General features: G+C 46.2%; 2 long non-coding RNA genes across 3 annotated transcripts; one reads left to right on the top strand and one right to left on the bottom strand.

Annotated features, from left to right (window-relative positions):
- Positions 1-5153: 5153 nt before the first annotated feature.
- LOC131898339 (uncharacterized) lies at positions 5154-13762 on the bottom strand. The gene is made up of 2 exons (XR_009375903.1): positions 13593-13762; positions 5154-5672 (listed from the first exon to the last, which is right to left on the bottom strand). It is a non-coding gene; the product is annotated as an uncharacterized LOC131898339 (long non-coding RNA).
- An 851-nt stretch (positions 13763-14613) lies between these two features.
- Positions 14614-19958, top strand: LOC131898285 (uncharacterized). 2 transcript variants are annotated; one of them, XR_009375890.1, is made up of 3 exons: positions 14614-15126; positions 15209-15469; positions 19665-19958. It is a non-coding gene; the product is annotated as an uncharacterized LOC131898285 (long non-coding RNA). The 2 variants fall into 2 exon arrangements; XR_009375889.1 differs by lacking the exon at positions 19665-19958 and adding an exon at positions 17396-17663.
- Positions 19959-20817: the final 859 nt, after the last annotated feature.

The raw sequence follows: 20817 nt of genomic DNA, 5'->3' as shown, positions 1-20817 counted from the left end.
TTCATCAGGTATAATTCCCTGGGCTGTGGGGACTTTCCCACTACATTATCAAGGTTGTTAGTGACATTTTCAAACCTAAACTCTTAGCAGGAGAAAGAAGTCCCGAATTGAAAAGCTGGATTAACTCGAACAAAAACTAATTAGTAGCAGTCTGCAAGGCCAGGAAACCCAAAAGGTACACAATGAAGTCAAGGCAAGACCCGGAAGTCCTTGAGTCAGGGGTGGACTGTTTGGTGTGGTGGGTTCCCCTTCCATCTTCGTCTTGCCTTGGAGAGCACTGTGGCTGAGGAGCTCAGCCCCACCCTCCCCTTTACCCTGGGCTTGCAGAATCTGCCTTCAAGTCGCACTTCTTTCTCTTGAGAAATCAATTCTCTTCTGTGACCAACTGTCAGCCCCCAGCAGCTGGAGATCCAAGCAGGTGGCTGCAGCAGGTAGATTTGGGAAGGGTGGGGAGCAGGTGTGACTTCCTTTTGGTAATGAGCTCTGGAAAGGTGACAGAAACCTGATGGAGTCAGGTTTGGGGTTTAGTAACTCTGGGGCCCCCAGGAGGGCAATATATCTCAAGCATTTCCATCTGACTCACAGGCTGTCTAATTTCCACTAGGAAGCAGGGACAGGAACAGACTCTCTCCTTCCTCTTTGCTTTGCTTTGAACCCAAGAAACTAACCTAGGTAGCCTTGCTTGCTGGTCTCCAGAGAGGTTTAGCTGTGGGAAGCTCCAGGTGGAGAAAGGAGAGAGGGAGAGATGGAGCAAGATCAAAGTCAGTGTGGTCTTTCTTTCCAAGTGGGCACGTCTTTCCCTATAGCTCTCGCTCAGCCTCTGCTTACGCCATTCTCTGAAAACCTCGCAGCCCTAAAGGATGCTAGGTAGCATATTTATCATATTATAGCCGCTCTTAACTTTGTCCACAGGGTTCTGGGAAACTTCCCCCTTCCGACTGAGCATGCTCTGTGCATCTGGCTGAATCCCATGATTGTAAGCCAGCTTGCTGCTTCTCACGCTGCAACAGAGGCAGCGTGTTGGACATTCCTGATTTAGTGAGCACCACGATTTAGTCTCCATTGGGATGGCTTAGTTGATGGAGAATCAGGACTGCAGGGGGCCTAAGTATGTCTGTCTTCTTAAGGTGTCCCACATAATTTCTCCAGCATAGCAGGGTCAGACTTTCCCCCCATTAGTCGGCTGCTCTCACCCCCTCATCATACTCCATCTGCCAATCACCTCAAAGGGAACATCTCCACCATCATCCAAAACATCCACTGGAGGGGATAGGGCCACTGGTAATGGGCTAGAAAGAAACAGGAAGTCTAGAGGATCTGAGATTACCTATGAACCCATCTCAAATCCCCCTCCTTCTTTTTAAGACAGATTCTTATATATCCCAGGCTAGCCCCAAACTCACAATAGAGGATGACTTCGAACTTCTTATCCTCCTGCCTCTAACTCCCAAGTGATGGGGTTGCAGGCATGTGCCACCATGCCTGGTTTATATGGTATTGGGGGTAGAACCTGGAACTTTGTGCATGCTAGGAGGGTGGGACTTGGTGCATGCTAGGAGGGTGGGACTTGGTGCATGCTAGGAGGGTGGGACTTGGTGTGTGCTAGGCGAGCATTTTTCCCACTGAGCCTCATCTGCATCCTTGCACGTTGCTTTGAGTGACAACAGCATAAAGCACTGGCGAAGTGAACTGTCCCCAAACCACCATTGAATCCAGGACTCATGAGTCTTCCTTCCCAATTCTAGACAGACACCCTCACGGTGGTGGAAGTGATGTCATCAAAGGCCCAGAGGGAACACACTCCAGCTGAAAGCTTCTTAGCTTTCCTGAAGGAAATTCCTAGGAAGTTCTGGGCAGTGTGTCTAGTGCAGAGCAGTCACCAGAGTAGCAGTAGAAAGAAGGAGTTACTTGTGCCAATCAAGTCACACAAGACAAACTGCCAGGAAGCAGAGGCCACCAGGGGAAGGGATACAAAAGAACCAAAACTGTGAGGGGTGGGGACAGTGTCACAGGAACCCTACAGGTTGCATCACAGGGTAAGATGGGCTCTGCCACTCTGGTAGGACAGCCTCCATGTGTTGAAGACACATTCTTTCACAAGGTTGTCCTCACTTCAGAGGTCATACGCAACTTGGGGTCCCCAGAGCCTCCATACTGCTACCACGTGGGCTGGAGATGACTTCCTTGCATTTGATGACTTGTGAGAATGAAACAGATTCCTTTCCTTAAGTGTTTACCATGGCAGTAGGCTGAAGGAGGAAGGACAGTTAAGAGCATTCCAGGTGCATTAGGGAGGGAAAGAGAATGCTCATGAAACCAAAGCTTGGCACACCAGAGTTACCACTCCGGCAGAGGGGTAGCCTAGCCCAGTGTGACCTCAAGTTTTCTGGCCGAATGAGTAATCGGGATGAGGACATATTATTTCTTCAATTGAGATTTCAGTATATTAGGCACATGGGCAATCAATGGGTGCTTCAAAATCCTGGTACCCAGCAAAGGAAATGCTTCAGCATCTCAATACATTGCAGCTAGGGGCTGGATAGAGGTCTCAGCGGTTAAGAGCACTAACAGCTCTTGAAAAGATGCTGAGTTCAACCCATATGGGGCAGCCCACAACCAACTGTAACTCCAGATCTGGGGAGATCTGTTGCCCTCTTCTGGCCTCCTAAGGCACTGCATGAAAGTGATGCACATACCCACACACAGATACACATAATAGAAATAAAAAACAAATAGATTACAGTTGACAGAGAATGAATGCATTAATTATTCGATTGGTCTGCTTATCAAATGGAGCTTGGGTGTACTTAAAACACAGCTAACATCATCCAGTACTTAGAATGTGCTAGGCTGTGCTCTAACTGGTAATGCATCTAGTACTATTATTAAATGTCAGTAAAATGTCCTCACTTACACTCATAGGAACTGGGACACAGAAAAGCTAAGAGATTTCACAGAGTCTAAGCTCTCCGGGAGGCTCGTCTGAGCTATTTGTGCTTGACCTGAGAGAGGAAGATGTGGGGGTTGGGGGTGGGGTAGGGTGGAGGGTGGGGGACATTTTAACCTTTAGCCTATTGCATTTAAAACAGGGGGGAAATTAATCTTCATGCAAGATTAGGCACCATGTGATCTGGCCTTTGGCCTCCAGAGCTCACATAGACCTAGGAGATTAACTCAGCCTTCCCGAATGTTCTTATGCAATGGATGTTATGGGAAGAAAATCACCAGGTTGTGTAATCTCATTTCATTTTCAAATGAATCTGAAGTGCAGGGGCAACTCTTGAAATCTGAAGGGAAACTAAGGTTTGGAGAGGCTGAACAAACTTGCCCAAACTCACCCAAACTCATCCAGCCTCGGGGCAAAAAGATGTTATGAGCCCAGCGTGGGAGGGAGGCTCTGTCCACTCAACTCCTCAACCTCCTAGCTGGTATCTACACAAGAGTGGCCACTGGGGGGAAAGCAGACAGACAGACAGACAAAAAATCAGGGTTCAGCATCTCATGTCTTTTGAGGATTGAGAGCCACAAGAGTTTCCTGGCCAGTTCCAGACACATCCTGTACCCACAGTCACGTCTGCTTCTGCTCATTATTCCTCCTCCAGCCCTCAAACACACAGCCAAATGCACCCACTTCCCCAAATCCTGGAGCAAAGACTTTCACACTAACAGGAGGTGGAGACGGTTCTTATCTTGACACTTCAAAGAAAGCCTCTCCTCTTGACACCTCCCTGCCCTGCACCGTGTTGCTGACATGGAGACCTGGTGGGAAGGGGCTCCGAGTCCTCCCTTTGATCCTGGGGCAAGCTGGACAATCTCTGGTCTCCCAGACCTCACTGGCTCCGTGTCTCAATTCTATGATATTTATGACTTGAAATCATGTCTCCTCTGCTTCTTGGGTTTTACTCGTTCACCCTCCCAGGCCATAAGAAGTGGGGTTTCAGAGTCAAAAGGAAGTGTGCGGATGAAGGGTTTGGCCAGCTAGGTGGAGCTGGTTCTGGCATCTCTCACTGCTTTTGTACCCACACTTCAACACTTCAACTCTTGCAGATGTCCAAGCTGTGGTTTTCATTTGGGGGTCCTTGGCCCCTTTTATGATAAAGAGATAGCTGTAGACACATGCTCAAAGGGTGCCTACGAGGGCTGGAGAGATGGCTCTTTCAGGGGACCTGAGTTTGATTTCTAGTACACACATTGGCCAGTTCACAAATGTCTGTGACTCCAGCTCTAAGGGTCTGGCCTCCATGGGCACCTGAGTAACTATGGTACACACAGACATGTGCACATAAATCTTAAAAATGTATCTTACTAAAAAAGATGCACATACACAGTGAAATCTGAAACTTCTATTTTCAAAGGTTCACAAGGCCCCCAGAGCCCACCCTGAGTTCTCTAGGTCAGAGGATCCCTGGTCTTCAGGACACAATGATGGATCCTCAGCTGAGCAGCAGTCACAAGCACCGTTCTAAGACTTAGGCTAGTCTGGCTTGGGATCCTGGCCATGGCCTCTCCCAATGACCCAAGTCTGAATATGTAAACTCCATGACCCTCAGTTTATCCATCTATACGATGGACATATTTCTAGACCTGGCCTTACAGTTCCAGGAAAGACTCTGGAAGCTGATGCATGGAAAACACCCAGCCTGTGGGTTATTCTTCGTGACAGCTTCCTTGGTGAGGACCCTAATTATGACAGCTGGATCGCTTGCCTGTTCTGATGCTGCCCCAGGGGTGAGAGCCTCACACTCCTGGGCTTCAGTTTTTGCGTCTGATGCATGAATTGATCTCCCTTGCAGACACACGGACTTGATCAGCAAGCACAGTCGAGGTAAAAGAAAGGGGAGGGCGATGTCACTCACGTAGATGGTAGGTGTGCAACCCTAACTTGGTTGTCTCTGCCTCCCCGCACCGGTGGTGACATGCCACCACACCTGGATTTTCTTACATGGGCTCTGGACATCTGAACTCAGGTCCTATTGGCAAGGCAAGCACTTTATCGACTGAACCCTTTCTCTAAACCTTGTCATCATTCTGTTACCGGGGAAACTTTATTGGACTTAGTCTGGGGTCGCCAAAGCCTGCAGGGGTGGGGGGCTGGGCTCTCTGGATAGTCCAGGAAGAGTACCGACCAAGAGTGAGTTACGAGCGCCAAATACTTTGAGTGGGATATTTGCTAATATTTCACAAAATTCATCAGGTCAAGTATTAAAAGCTGCTTTCCATTAAAACTAGATAGAAAGGGATCTCAAATCACGGAGGAAGGATACGTTAATCTGAGTCCATGACCCCAACTCAGCACAGCTAAGCAATACCAGAGCAGGTCACTGGGGCGAAGCCGGAGAGGCCCAGAAAGATATCCACAAAGGCAGATATGCTTTCTAGAGAGCACCCAGAGTCCATCCAGTCCCCAGGCAGCAGAAGCATTTAGTGTAGAGACCCGAACAAGCCTGCAAGAGATGCTGGAATACTTAGGCTAATAATGGCCATCACAGTCGGGGTGTACCCCATGTGACACCTTCATCAGCTCAGCCAACGAACGGGCGGATGGACGGGCGGGGACAGAATGCCTTCAGTTGTCAGAATCAAGACCCCTTCCTCTTCTTGACTTCTTGGTCCCCGGTGGAGTCCTTTTGTCTCTGTTCATCACGCAGGAGGGAAGAGAGAGCCAGACGAAACTAGACAGAGAGGAGGGGAAATGAGGCAGGTGAGGAAAGAGCTGTCAGGGGACAAAATTTAGAGACCCTCGTCCACGGAGTTGCAGAAAGCGATGGTTTCCCCATCCCATGCCATCAGCAGACAGTTGCCTGGGGTTGCAGGTTGATTTACGCCTTGCAGATTGCTGCCGGTGGCATAATTCATCCAGAGGAGTAAGGCTTAGGTCAATATATGTTTAAGTAAAAAGGTTCTGTAGGGCCCCGAGGGGACAGGCTGGGAAAGGAGCCTCCTACTGCCAGGAGGGGAGAGGCTAGGAGAAGCAAGGGTTGGGGAGCAGGGAAGGGGGCGGGGCTGGGACATGCAGAACCAGAGAGGCTGATGGAGGGAACTCCCCAGCCCCCTTGGGCTTCCTAGCATTTGGTTTCATTCCCTTCACTTTGTTTGGGTCAGTGTGTTTAAGCACAGGTGTGGTTAATGTACTTAACACATGTATTAGTTATGTCAAGGGGGCAACAGGCAATATCACATACGTAAGTCTCCGTGTGGCTGTAGCTATCCTCCATCTAGTATGATCCGTCTGTATGTCATCCGTCTCTTTATCTGTATGTCTGGTTTGCTTTCTGGGGCTTTTGTAAACCATTCTGACCAAAAACCACTTGGGGAGGATTTCTTTGACTCTACAACTCTCGGGTCACACTGTGTTGCTGAGGGAAGTCAGGGTAGGAACCCAGGGCAGGAACCTGGAGGCAGGAGCTGATGCAGAGGCCATGGAGGGGAGCTGCTCTCTGGCTTGCTTCTCATGGCTTGCTCAGCCTGCTTTCTTATAGAGCCCAGGACCACCAGCCCAGGGATGGCACCACCCACCATGGGCTGGGCCCTCCCAGATCAGTCACTACTTAAGAAAATGCCCCACTGGCTTGTGTCCAGGATAATATGGTGGAGGCATTTTCTCAACTGAGGTTCCCTCTTTCCAGATGATTCTGGCTTATGACAAAAACCCAATTAACATACTATCTGTTATCTATCTATCTATCTATCTATCTATCTATCTATCTATCTATCCATCCATCCATCCATCCATCCATCTACCTATCTATCTACCTATCTATCTATCTATCTATCTATCTATCTATCTATCTATCTACCTATCTACCTATCTTATCTATCTATCACTTGTCTATCACCTATTTATCTATCATCTATGACCTATTTGTCTACCATTCATCTATGAATCAATCATCTACTACTATCTATATGTCAACTAATTGTCTATTATCTATCTGTCCCTATGTGCATCTATCTATATATCTATCTTTTGTCTATCATCTACCTGTCTGCCTGTCTATCATCTATCTATCTATCTATCTATCTATCTATCTATCTATCTATCTATCTATCTATCTACCATCCATGTCTCTCTACATCTATGTGCAAATACTCTACAGTGCCTTCTGAGGACACACTGCACAGCAGAGTTTGCAGAACTGGATCTCCATTTACGCTATCTTGTCCTACATTGAAAGGTTGACTAGAGAAGTGTGGAGGGGACAGTGGACAGGAATAAACAGAACAACACAGAGCCCCAGTAGGATTTCATCACTCTTAGTCTGCAAGCCAGTCCACCCTCCAGCCCAAGCCATTGAGGCTCAGACCTGGAACACCTGCTCACTGCTCCCACCGATACAGATGGAGCTGTCTGGAGATTTCCAGGCAAATTCTGGTGCTTCTAACATGAATTCTGTTCCTGGAAGTTTCTAGAGCTAAGGCACAAGCACCATCTCCAACATGCAAAATAATTTCTCACATGACACATTTCTTTCCTCCCTAACTCCAATGCATTATGCTACTCAGAGCCAGGAAGCCCACACCCAGGGCTCTGAGACGTGCGTGTGGCTTAACCTCATTTCTCCTTTGGGAAGGAAAAAAAAAAGTATCAGAACCACAGAGTCGGTCCTTCCTGTGTGAGCTCTGCAGATAGAACAGGGATGACAGAACACTTTCTAGAACCGAAGGCTGAGACTGCCTCATCTCTAAGGATTTCCGTATCTCGCATACAAGATGCCAGTTGAGAGAATGGTGTCTAAACCTGGAGTGTAGGCACAGCCCGCGGAATGTTTGGAACAGACTTACACGAAGTGTCATCTGCCTGTCATGTATCCGAAAACGGGAATCGAACTGGGTGCTCCACACTGTATCTGGAAATACTGGGATCCAGTTGATTCGGGGACAAACCACAGAACAACTGTAACTGTAGGAAGTGAGTAGACCCATCGCTTCTCGGCCGGGTCTGGCCGGCTGAGCTGATAGCCGCTACAGTCATGAAAATAGCCAATGAGGGATGAACCATCCCAGGGGCCAAGCTCTGCAACCCACACATTAAATGCAAGTGCTGCGTGAACGCCACCGTGGGATGGACTCCATGCACAGCCCAGCTTTTCCAGGAAGGGAAACCGAGGTCCGATTGTCTTTCTCATTCATAGATGGGTTTTGATAAGGAATCGATGGGGCCAGACTTCTCAATATCCCATGCAAAGACACAAAATTAGGAAGTGTCTTGTCTGAGGTACCACACTAATCCACCACGGAACCAAAGTTCCATCCAGACTTCCCAAGCCTCTGTGACTCCTTCCGAAGCTTCATCGGGGTCCTGAGATCACCATGAATTGTACAGAACTGGCTTTAGAGAAATCACATTCCTTAGTCAGTTCCTCTTGATGCCTCACTTGAAGCTATGAAACTCTGAGAGAATCAGGCGCCTCCAGGAGCCCTCCTTGCTCCTTCTGGCTCTTTTTTTGAATGGGCTATGCAAACTCCGCAAATCTGACTCTCCAGAATCTCAGTGTGAGGTCTGGGTAACAAAGGAGACCATATTTAACAGTCTCCCCCTCCGCCACCCCCCCCCCCCAAGTCCCTTCCGTGGTGACATTCTGCTAAGATGCACAGTCTCTGGCCAGCTCCTGTCTCCTCTTGGAGCCTGGCTCTCCACACCCGGCGTCTCAGGCTGATACAATAGTCAGCAGACGAATCCCATTACCGGCCAGTCTCTACTTTGCCACTGCCGGGCTATGTGACCTTAAAGAGGCGTCTCAGCTAATCTCTCCGGGCCTGACCTCTCCTCGTCTCAGCAGGAGACTAGAATATTTACCTGTGTGACAAAGCCCTCTGAGCCCCTGAGATAAAAAGCTTTGTGTTAACAAAGCTGAAAGCGGATTCTTTTTGTAATGGACCAGCACAACAGCGTGGGGCCGTGTGTTCTTCTGGGTCTCCTCCTCCCTTCCACTCCTCTCCCGACACTCTGGAAGGTGTCAGGTCTGCCGTCCCAGCTCTCTCTGGGTGAATTCACTACTTTTGGGTTTACATAGGCCCTCCTTTCGCACTGGAGGACCCAAACTTTCAAGCTTCACAGCGATTTTAGTGTGTCGGTAATTGTTTCCAGGAAGCGGCTAATAATTCCATTCACTAGGCTGTTAACACCAGAAAGGTACTTCAGTATTTATGATCTACCAAGTTAGCATTGTTTGGGAAAAAAAAAATAACGCACATAGGTGGAAAGAAAAGAAATGCCTACGTTGGTATCCATAAGTGGAATCCACGCTAAGCAGGTAGATGTATCTGGGACACTACACAGCTTCTCAAATTTAGACTCAGATCTGTCACCTCCATGCTGAGGATTTTCTTGAGACATTGCTTTTAAATACCCAGGTCTCCAGGTGTGGGATTATTTCAGTGACTAGAGCGGGGTAGGGTGGTTTGCTCCACTATACTCTGTTGCTTCTGCTAAACGCAGCTAACCCACCCCCACCCCGCCACCCTGACCACACATCTGAAACCACACCTGAGACTCTGAGAGCTAGGTGTGCAGCGTGGCAGGTGAAGCCACAGCTCAGAAACACCAAGGGATGTGGATCAACACACACACATTCCAAGGAAAGACAGGAAATGGAAGGGAGGAAAGACAAATTCTCCAGCTAGAGGCCCGGGAGAGGTCAGAAGTCAGTGTTTTTGACTATACTGCTTAAGTCTAAGAGAACTCTATGAGACTACACCCCTTCTCTTGTGAACAGAGTAGGCTGCTAACGAGAGGGTGGGGGACCACCCACCAACACAAATACGGAGGTCCTCCTCCCCCTTTTCGCCAAGTCCTGCAGTGAACATGGAGTGGAATTCTGTCCATCTTCTTGGTCCTACATTACTGTTGGCAGACAAGAATGACCCTTCCTACCTCTACCATGTCAACAGAGACCCTCTTAACTGTCCCCAAATGATAACAAATATGGGGCACATCCTCCTCACCCTAGTAGAAGATGAAGAGGGGCAAGGATTATAGGAGTGAGCCATCCCCAGCCTTCTTCAATCATCTGCCTAAAGCATGAGAGAACTAAGAAACTTTGAATGAAGTCCTTGGCATGCCCTCAAACAGACCGTGAATGAAAGTAAGCAGGATCACATGGGTTGGGGGGGGCGGTATATCTTTGAAAACTAAGCTATAGAAGAAAATACCACCCAGGCTTCCTATTGGCCTCTAGGTAGCACACAGGACACCAGGATAGTGTTGCAAAGGATTTGAGAATTCAATGGCTATTCAAACCAGAGCCCACAGAAGTCAGCCAGAGCCTCAGCAGTTTGGCTACTTGCAAAAACAAGAGATTGAAACAAGACCCGGAGCTGTACAACCTCATACTAAAAATGTCTATTGTTGAGCACAGAATTGCTCCCCATACCCAACCCAGGGAAATCTCAAGTCAAATAGGAAATGACAATCAGCAGATGTCAAGCCAGAGATGACACAAACGTAGGGACTGCCTGTAACTTGAAGTGAAGGGAGCAAAGGGAGGTTCAGGAGAGTAGAAGACACAAAAATGAGCCAGATGGGAACTGGGAGCGGTGGTGAAAAACACACGGACCTGAGCGGAAAGCCCAAGGGGTAGGTTCTGTCAGAGCAAAGCAGTAGACTTGCAGGCAAGTCCAAGGGAACTAAATAATCTAAACAACAGAGAGAAAAACAGAGTTTTCAACAAGGACCAGAGTGTTGAGAACCTTCTAGATAATAATAATAATAATAATAATAATAATAATAATAATAATAATAAAAATCTAATGTCCATTTCATCAAAGTTCCAGAGGAGAGCATAAAATTGAAAATCATTTTTTTTGAAGATGTTAACAGAAAAAAGTACTATCAGTTTGGAAAAAAGACAAATATATGCTTTTGGGGTGTTGTAAACCCTGTCCTCAGAGTATAATGGCTGACATGCTCATCAGCACGGCTGCAATTACTTGTAAGAGACATCCAATGTTGAGCTAGTTGACTGCTGGGATCCTCCCCTGAAATTCTAGATGTCCCTTCTGGCCAGTTGTATTGTAGTTCTGTCCTAATTGTCCATGGTCTTGTGATCCCAAGAGGTGCTCCAGTATATAGACTGTGGAAGGGAGGACTCCAGCTATGCAGCTAGGGAAAGGCACCATTCACGCTGGGTGGGGTGAGGCTTTCTGAGTGTGGATGCCTTGAGGTCATCTACAATCCTGTAAGGAACCCCTTGCCCATGCTCTATAAGGAAACCCAATAGACTCATTGGTTCCCCAAGATGGACTCTAGCAGAATGATATTTTCATTTGTTTGGAGGCCTCATAAGAGTTAAGCATTTGTTTATATCTCCCCAGGGAAGGAAGTCTCACAACATGGAGAAATATAGTGAGCCTCAAACAAGAATAATATAAAAATGTGCATCCAGACACATCATTGTCAATCTTATAAAACTTAAATATGCACACAATCAAAGAGTTAAAACAGCCAGATAGAAGCCACACCCTATATACATGGGAAATAAGCCACTGATATAGATTTTTAAAAATCAAAATTTGTGGAAGACATAAAGAACAGTCACATTTGTAAAGAAAAGACATACCAACTATAAGCTCCATATGCAAAGAAATAATACATATTCATGCCTGGAGGAAACATAAAAAATGTATACATAGATATCCTCAAAATAGCATAGATACATGAAGACAGAATATTAAAAAGTGTTAAGTAGCCTGCCTACAAGAAAACAGGGAAGGAAAAAGTAGAGGGAACAGGAAGAACACAAGCAATAAAATGTCATTCTTAAATTTCACCATATGAATAATTCCATTAAATATAAATAGCCTAAACACACCAATTAAATGGCAGAGACTCACTTTGAACATCACAAGGTAGGGTAAAGGTGCAGTGAATTATACCGCTTATCAAAAGAAAGTGGAAGTGACTAAATACATATGGAAGAAAGTGAATTCAGGACAAAATGAAATGAACCCAACGTACTGTTGAAACAGGCACTTTGACAGATGCACTCCACATGGTGTCCCACAAAACTTACGTATCTCTTGTGTCTGTTCACAAAATCTAAAGTGCCTGTTATGAATTCTGTGAGTCCTGGCAGAGACCTTGACACAATTTGGGTACTAAAGTCTGGAGTCAAATAAACTTCACAGTTCGTTTGCTGAGCAGTTGGCTTTCATTCCTTGGGGAAGCACGCAGAGGCTTTGAGATGAAGGTGTGACAGTCAATGGGCAACTGAGGCTCACTGCAGAACACTACTGGTAGGCGTTTCCACAGCTTTTTCTCACCACACATCCTTTCCTTCTCCATTATGTACTCAACTGTATCCCCACCCCCATTCCAGCTGTTTTCAAATATCCCTGCCTCACTCCATTCTAGTGGTTTTGTGATACAAAGGATTGGACACAGGGTCTTGTGCATGGGAAGCCCTCTCTCCACCACTGAGCTGCATTCCCCAGTCCCCTTTGATGTTTTGAGATATACATCATTGCCTAGGTAGGCCTTGAACTTGCAATCTACTGCTTTAACCTCGTGAGTAGCGGAGACTGCAGACACACAACACCAGCCCTGGTTCCAGTGGTCTTTGGATGTGCTATTCCAGCTATCTAGATTGCTCCTCCTCCAAATATCTTTCTAGCTCTTTCTCCATCTCCCTTAGTATGTTGACTTAAAAGTCACCAGTTAATAAGGCTGGCTCAATCAATTCATTTAAAATTGCCTCCCACCATTCACCCAAATCCACAATTTATATTTTTTCACAGCTCTTACCACCATGTGACAATATTTTGCTCATATGATGTCTCTCTCTCACACTAATGTGAGATTCACAAATGTAGGGGATTTATAAAATGGCCCCTGTTCAGTATTGTTACCCTATGTTATAAGGCTATCATAGCATCGGCTACGGAGTATGGGCTCAAGAAACGTTTTTAGAATAAACGTTGAAAGTGGGAAATGAGCCTCCAAAGGAAGGTCATTGGCTATTATAATTCCATGCATGAAGAGTATGAGGCAATAGAAAGTACTGAGATCCATGGGTAAGAGACCAGGAAATGGAACTAATGGTCTATATCTGTTCCTAATCACAATTAATAGCAATAACAAACAGTCACTACCTGTGGCCATCCATGCGCCTCCCCATTTCTTTTGTAGTCATTAACCTGATACTAGTATATGAACTATCAAAAAACCTGGTTTCCCTATAACATTTTCCTTCTTTTGTTCTGATGTTTCTACACATGCATATAGTGTCGTCTGGCCATATTTTTCATCTTCTCCATCCCCTCATCACCTCTGCTGTGGTGCATCCTTTGCCCACAGTAATGCCCAGCATGCCAGGATGCTCCACAAGCATGAGTTGAACCAATGAAACGTTGAATGGCCACAGACCGTGGGCAATTAAGAAATTGTTGATGCTTGAAAGGAAGAAAAAAGGAGAGGAAGGAATGAAGGAAAGGGGAAGCAGGGAGAGAGGAAGGGGCAGGCACTTTTGTGTGCTGTAGTAGTCACCTAGCTCCTGCATTTTCTTCACACCTGAAAGCATCCCCCTCCCCAACCCACCCCTGCAGCATTTACATCTGCATGCATGCACCATTCCAGCTTGGGTATTATTACTCACTTTTCTGCTGCTGTGGTAAAACACCACAACCAAAAGCCGCTCATGAAAGAAAGGATTATTTCAGCTTCAGGTTCCAGAGGGAGAGAGTCCGTATGGTGAAGGAGTCATGACAGCAGACAGCTGGGGAAGAAAGTTGATAGATCCCATCTTCAACCATAAACAGGAAGCAGGAAGAGTGAACTAAACATGGTATGAACTGTTAAAGCCCACCCCAAGAGATGATCTTCCTCCAGCAAGGCTCCACCTCCCTAAACATCACCATTAACTGGGCATGTGCGAGTGGGTGTGAGGGGGATTGTCTCTCATTCAAACCATTGGGCTATATTAATCACCATTAACACATTCTATGGCTGAAAATGAAAACAATAGAGAATAAAGAGAATGAATGACCCGCAGAAGCTTTGGCAGATCACAGATTGGAAGGGGCAGAAATGAGAACTTTTTCTACTGAAATAAATCTTTTTTTTTTTTTTTTTAAAGTGTAGGTAGCTCTGTGGTTCAGTGGATAGCATATTGAACTTCTAGTAACAAGTGTGTGTGTGTGTGTGTGTGTGTGTGTGTGTGTGTGTGTCTGTGTGCGTGTCCATGCACATGTACACTCTAGGAAGCCGGACTAATACATCAGTTAACGCAGTAATAAACAAGTGGACTAAGGCTGAGACCATATTGCAAGTTCCGACCTCCCCTTTTCTGAGTTCTCTGACCTGTGACCTCACCCCCTCCCCTGCCAAATGAAGAAGGATCTCTGTCGTGCAAAGAGGAAAAGGCAGCTCAGGAAGGTTAGGAACCTGCTCGAGACCACACAGCTAGCTCATCAGCAGCACCCTTTGGGGAAGCCCTCTTCCAGCGGACACCTCATGGCCAGCATCCCTCCATTCCCTCTCCACGCCTCCACTCCTACTACCTCTGAGGCTGAAGCTTCGGTTTCCCCCTAAGTGGGTAAGTATCAGAGAATCTGGAATCCCTGGCTTTGTGCTTACGTACATCTATTTGTTTGTTTATGTGTTTGTTCTATGTGCACTCCAGTGCGCATGCGGAGGTCAGAGGGCAACCTGTGGGAGCCACTTCTGCCTTTTCTATCCTGTGGATCATCATTCTCGGCTGCAAAGTGCCTCTACCTGCTGAGCCATCTCTCAAGCCCCTTTATTTTTAACTCACAGATACAAAGCGCTGAGCACGGCAGCGCTCAGCGCGCAATAAGCACTCCGTCAACATTCTCGATTGTGATTGCCCAGACGGACAGCACAGCGAGCATCCATCTGGCGCGGACCTCCTCTCTCCGGGTCTCTAACTTGCGGGAAACCTCATCAGAAGGGGCATCTTTAACTGAACAACTCTGAGCAGTACTTTTAAATATTTAATGAATTCCCGAGGCTCTTGGAAAGTAGAGTGAGAAACGTCCTGTAAAAATCTATTAGTGCTAATAAAATACCAGCCAACAGGCTGCCCATTACCAGCAATTAAGGTTTCTAAGAGGGTCAAATAACCCTTTCAATGATTTGTGTGCATCCCCTTCTTCGTTTTACGTAAGCAGGTATTATTTTTTGTTTTTGTTTTTGTTTAAGGTCCTGGCCTCTTGGTCTGTACTCTCACCCAATTCCAATTGATGTTTTCAGACACTGATGTGGTGTGTGTGTAGTCCCCACTCATGCCTCATGGTCCCATCAAGAACCTGACATAGACATATGGATGCCAAGCTCCAAGCCACAGCTCAGATATTCAAAGACACAGTGCAGACAGCAAAGCTGGAGTACACGAGCCCCATGTAAGCCTTCTGACATCAGACAAGAAGCTACAGGAGTTTGCTCCGCTAGGTTTCAGTCTTGCTTTGATCCAGTATTTCCTCACTAGACCTCCATCCCTCCATTTTTGGAATGGTAATGTATATTCTGTGCCATTGTGTGTTTGGAAGTATGTAATTTAGTTTTTTTGGTTTTACAGGGAGTTACAATTAAGAGGTTGCCTTGAGTCTCAGGAGGGACGTTGGACTTTAAACAGTGCCGAGACTGTGAAGGATTGTGGGGACTTTTGAAGTTGGAATAAATGCACTCTGCATTATGATATGGCTACAATCCTATGTGGGCCAGGGCGTGGAATGTGATGGATTGAATGGGAATGGACCCCATAGGCTCATATATTTGAATACTCGGTCCCCAGTTGTTTGGAAAGGATGAGGTGTGGCCTTGATGGAGGAGGTATGTCACTGGGGGTGGGCTTTGAGCTTTCAAAAGCCCACAATCTTCTCAGTTAGCCTTCATTGCCTTGTGATTGTGTCTCAAGATGTAAGCTCTTAGCTGTTACTCAAACGACATGCCCACCTGCCTGCGGCCATGCTCCCAGCTGTGAAATTGTAAGCAGCCAATAAACATTTTCTTCTATCCATTGCTTTGGACATGGTGTCTTTTCACAGCAGTGGAACAGTAAGTAAGATGCACACACACAGAAAGATAGTAACAACCAGAGGTATCAGGGGGCAGATGAGGACAGGCTTTCCTTTGCACAAGTAACTCACAGCAGCCGCCACTGTATACACAAAACCAAGATCAAGCAGGCCAGAATCCCAGCATGGTTGAGGAGAGGGAGCCATAAAGTCTCATCACTAGTTTGAGGAACTATTGGCAACTGGAGGCTACTAGGGGAAGGTGAGTGTCAGTTTCCTTAGGGATATGGACCCTATAGGCTGCTGCCCATGTAGACCCATGCACGTCCAAGCAACACTAAGTGGACCCAGTGAACTTTAAAAAAAAAAAAAAGCACATGAAGATGGGAAGGAAAAGTGGTGGGGGAATATGGGAGGGGTTTGAGAGGAGACAGTATGAGTGGATTTGATCAAAACAACATATGCATGCATGCATGACATTTTCAAACAATAGAATGCTTGGAAAATTTCTCTGGGAGAAACAAAAAAATGACAGTCCCAAATGAGACCTTTAGATGGGGAATCTTTTGCTTTTCTTGATTTCTTGTACTTGAAGAAAAGAATTTCTCTCCTTTTTTGTTTATTGATGAGCATTGAGAAGAGAATCCACATTTAGCCATTGTGATGGCAACCTTGGTTGTCAACTTGACCTATGTGGAAAAGGGGAACTCAAATGCCGGGTTGCATCCATCCGACTGGCATGCGCTGGAAGCCAATGTGCAGCTGTTGTGTGACAGGTATTTCCTGGGGAGATGCAACACACACACACACACACACACACACACACACACACACACACACACACACACACACATCTACTGACCCCAGAAAAGGAGCCCACAGCAGAACAAAGCTATGGTTGGCACAATATCCAACTTGGTGAACCAAGTTGTAGTTCTGTTGGGGTTACTTATAGGAAAGTGGGTAAGGGGTTTACTTACAGGAGCAGAGACTCAAAGACAGGTACCTCACCAGAGCTCATCCCGGCATGGCTGACAGATCACCAAAGCTGGAAACCTGGAGCATATTTCGCTGCCCACAGGTAGCTCAACCTGGTCCAGAGTGTCCTTTCCAGGGGCTTCAGTTGACTTGAGCCTCTTCCAGGCAGAGTCATCGGGCTCTGCTTCTTCCAGGGCATCTGAGCTTGTCTGAGAATATTCTCCACCATTTGGCTTGTCCAAGAATGACTCTCAGTAGTCATTACTGCTTATACACTCTTGGGAAGGGAGGAGCCTAGTAGTGAATCTGGTCAGTTTCAGGGACTTCCTGAAGCTATTTTGAGTTTACTTTTGGTCTTCAGGAGCATCCCTGAAGGATGGAGGATTTCACCTCCTTGTAAATGTCCTGTCCTAAAACACCCTGTTGTTTCACGTCCCCTTTACAGCTTATGTCTTGAGAATTTTCCCTCCAAGACGGAAGGTTTGAACCTCGGAAGAAACTGCTACACAGCAGCGGCAGCAAAGAAGACAGACTGCAGAGTGTGTGAAAGGGGATGTCACTTATTCTAGGCTGGTGGTGACACATCATTTCTATCAGTCCTTCATTGGTCACAGCCTACTTCTCGTCTTTCCTCAAATGCTAAAGGGTTGGGAAGTGTCTCTTCCCAGCGAAGAAAAGAGACCCAGACACTGGTGACACAGTGGTGTCTGTCACCATGCTCAATAAATATCTGTTTAATAAGAGGCTGGAGAGATGGCTCAGTGGTTAAGAGTACCTACTGCTCTTGCATAGGACCTAAGTTCAATTCCAGCACACCTTATCAGGTAGCTCACAACAGCTGTCGCTCCGTCTCCAGGGAGAATCCCACGGCCTCTTATAACATCCACACACAGCTGCCGTCACATGTACACACCCCATGCAGTTGTGCACACAGGCCCTTAATTAAGGAAGAAAAAAAAAATCTTTCTTTAAAAAACATACTCAATAAAATAGGACTAGAGGCTGACCTATCTGAATCCTTGCTGTGTCCCAGCTATTGAGCTAAATAGCTGATTCACCAGCTACATTTGTTAGTGTTTAAAGAGACCCTGTATAGTAGACCTACTTATGGGTCCCACTAGACAGAACAGCGAGAGATCCAGTGAAGCTAAGTCACTCGCTAGTTTTTTCCAAAGAGGTGTGACAGGATGATTTGGGGTGAACAGAGATAGTTAGTGCAGAGTTGGACCCTGAAGCACAGAGAGCTTCTTAAACAGGCAAACGAGGGGAGTTGACAAAGTTCAAGATTGTTTGCTCCATGAGGCAGGGGCATTGCCTTGTTCACTGCTGGTTCCCCAGAGCTGGCACAGGGCAGCAACTCACTAAATGCTTGCTCATTGAACAAATGGAGAAATGAACCATGGAATGGTAATGACCTTTCTCATCTCTGTGACAAAATGCTCAACAGAATCAAGCTAAGAGAGAAAGGACTAGTCCTGGCTACAGTTTCTTGGCAGCATGTGGTTATTTGGTTCCTTGGACATAGGAAGAACACTATGGTGACAGGAGTGTGTAACAGTGGAATGTGGTGGTATTGTGTTCTCCCAAATATAGTGCACACTAATAAACTTATCTGGGGTCAGAGACAGAACAGCCACAATATTAAACATGAGGACAGGCAGTGGTAGCACACACCTTTAATCCTAGCATTCCAGAGACAGAAATCCATCTGTTCAAGGATACAGCTAAGTATGGTGACTCACACCTTTTTCTTTTTTTTTTTTTTTTTTTTTTGTTTTTTTTGTTTTTTTTTTTTTTTTGTTTTTTGAGACAGGGTTTCTATGTGTGGCTTTGCGCCTTTCCTGGGACTCACTTGGTAGCCCAGGCTGGCCTCGAACTCACAGAGATCCGCCTGGCTCTGCCTCCCAAGTGCTGGGATTAAAGGCGTGCGCCACCACCGCCCGGCCGACTCACACCTTTAATCCCAGAAAGCAAGCCTTTAATCCTAGGGAGTGGTGGTAGAAAGCAGAAAGGTATATAAGGCGTGAGGACCAGAAACTAGAAGCATTTGGATAGTTAAGCTTTTAGCTGGTTAAGCTTTCAGGCTTTCGAGCAGCAGTTCAGCTGAGAGCCATTGGGATGAGGACACAGAAGCTTCCAGTCTGAGGAAAAAAGATCAGCTGAGAAGTTGGCCAGGTGAGGTTAGCTGTGGCTTGTTGTGGTTCTCTGATTTTCCAGCGTTCACCCCAATACCTGCCTGGGTTTGATTTTATTAATAAGAACTTTTAAGATTCCTGCTACAGCGGAACTTCTTTTACTCCTGGCAGACAGGAAGCTGAGAGTGAGATACAGGAAGTAGAGAGGGATCCATCTTCAGGAAGCTACTTTCTCCAGGCAGGTCCTAATTCTTAAAGTTCCCCAAAGCTCTCTCCAATAGTCCCAGCAGTGTGTGGAGGGGATTTCACACAGAAGCCTGTGGGAAACCCTTCGAAGTTGGACCATAGCACCACAATACTGGATACAGCAGAGTCTCAGTGACTCCAACTGTCATGATCAACCATATCTGAGAACAAGGGAGGGAGCCATCTTGGATAAGCAGTTTGCAGGAATGTCCATCTCGGGTTTAAGTTGGCACACAGAGGCATCTAAATTCCCGGGCAGGCATCTTCCTGGGAACCTGTTAAGCTGGAAGAAGGCCAAGCCGACAGGCTCCCTCGTGTCTTCTTCCTCTTTAGGTGCAGGATCTGAGAGGCATCCAGCTGTTTCTGATCACAAGTCTGCGTCAGCCCCGTCAGCATCGTTCTGTTTGGGAGATGGCAACAGATGAATGGAATGTGGAGGATGGACATGAGAAGATGTCCCACTTGCAGAGCAATTGCTGGAGGTCACTGAGACAGGAGAGTGGAATTTTATCTCTGTTAAATCCCCAAGCTTAGAGAGAAGACTTCATTCTCTTTGCAGAATTTATTTTGCTAATCCTGCCTTCTCCAGCCACACAACTCTACAACAATAGTAATAAAAGTCAGATGGTGGGGGGCGACAACCTCTCCTTCTCTTTATTTTAATAGGGGTTTTTTTTACAATGTCCTTTTAAAATGTAATCTACTTATTGGGTCACTCACTGGTCTTTAAGAGTCCTTCTCAGGGAAGGAAGCTGTTTCTGTGTTGGCGTCTTGGTGCATAGGCCTCTCTTGGCAGATCTTTTGTGGATGATGTAAAAGCCAAGAAATGTATTTAAAGCCCACACACACCATCTTTCAACTCCAGTTCTCATGTGCACAAACCCTTCATACCTACAACCTTGGAGGATCTGGTCTCAACCAGATCATGCCCAACAGCCCAACAAGCAAACACTATATTTTTGCTTGAGTTCCATCTTTGTCCAAAAGTCCACACATGCTGCCTGTTGAGGTCATCGCTGACCTACAAGGTGTCACTGGGATGGTGCTTCCTCATTAACTTAGGGCAGAGCATGGCTAGGTGTTTAGCTGGATGTGGAAGAATGAATCATGAACTTGAAGCCCTGAGTAAAGTCTACCAATCCAAAAAACAGTCTAAATAACACTTGGGGTAAAATAGAAGCTTGATGGTAGACATGAGGTCATGATGTCATGTAACATGCACATGATTCTACCATGTCAGCTAATCTGCAGAATACCATAAGTCCAACATGTCAGCTAGCATATATGATGTCATGATTCCACCATGTCAGCTAACATGCCACAATGTAACGAATCTCATATTAGCTAACATGTCATGATGCCATGAATCCACCATGTCAAGATAACATATCATGATGTCATGATTCCATTCTGAAAGCTAACATGTAATGATATCATGATTTCACTATGTCAGCTAACATATCATGATGTCATTTCCAAATGCTAT

This window comes from Peromyscus eremicus, chromosome 23 (assembly GCF_949786415.1).
Source record: "Peromyscus eremicus chromosome 23, PerEre_H2_v1, whole genome shotgun sequence".
Lineage (NCBI taxonomy): Eukaryota > Metazoa > Chordata > Mammalia > Rodentia > Cricetidae > Peromyscus > Peromyscus eremicus.
The sequence above is the reverse complement of the archived record's forward strand: the minus strand, read 5'-3'. Positions and strand labels throughout refer to the sequence as shown.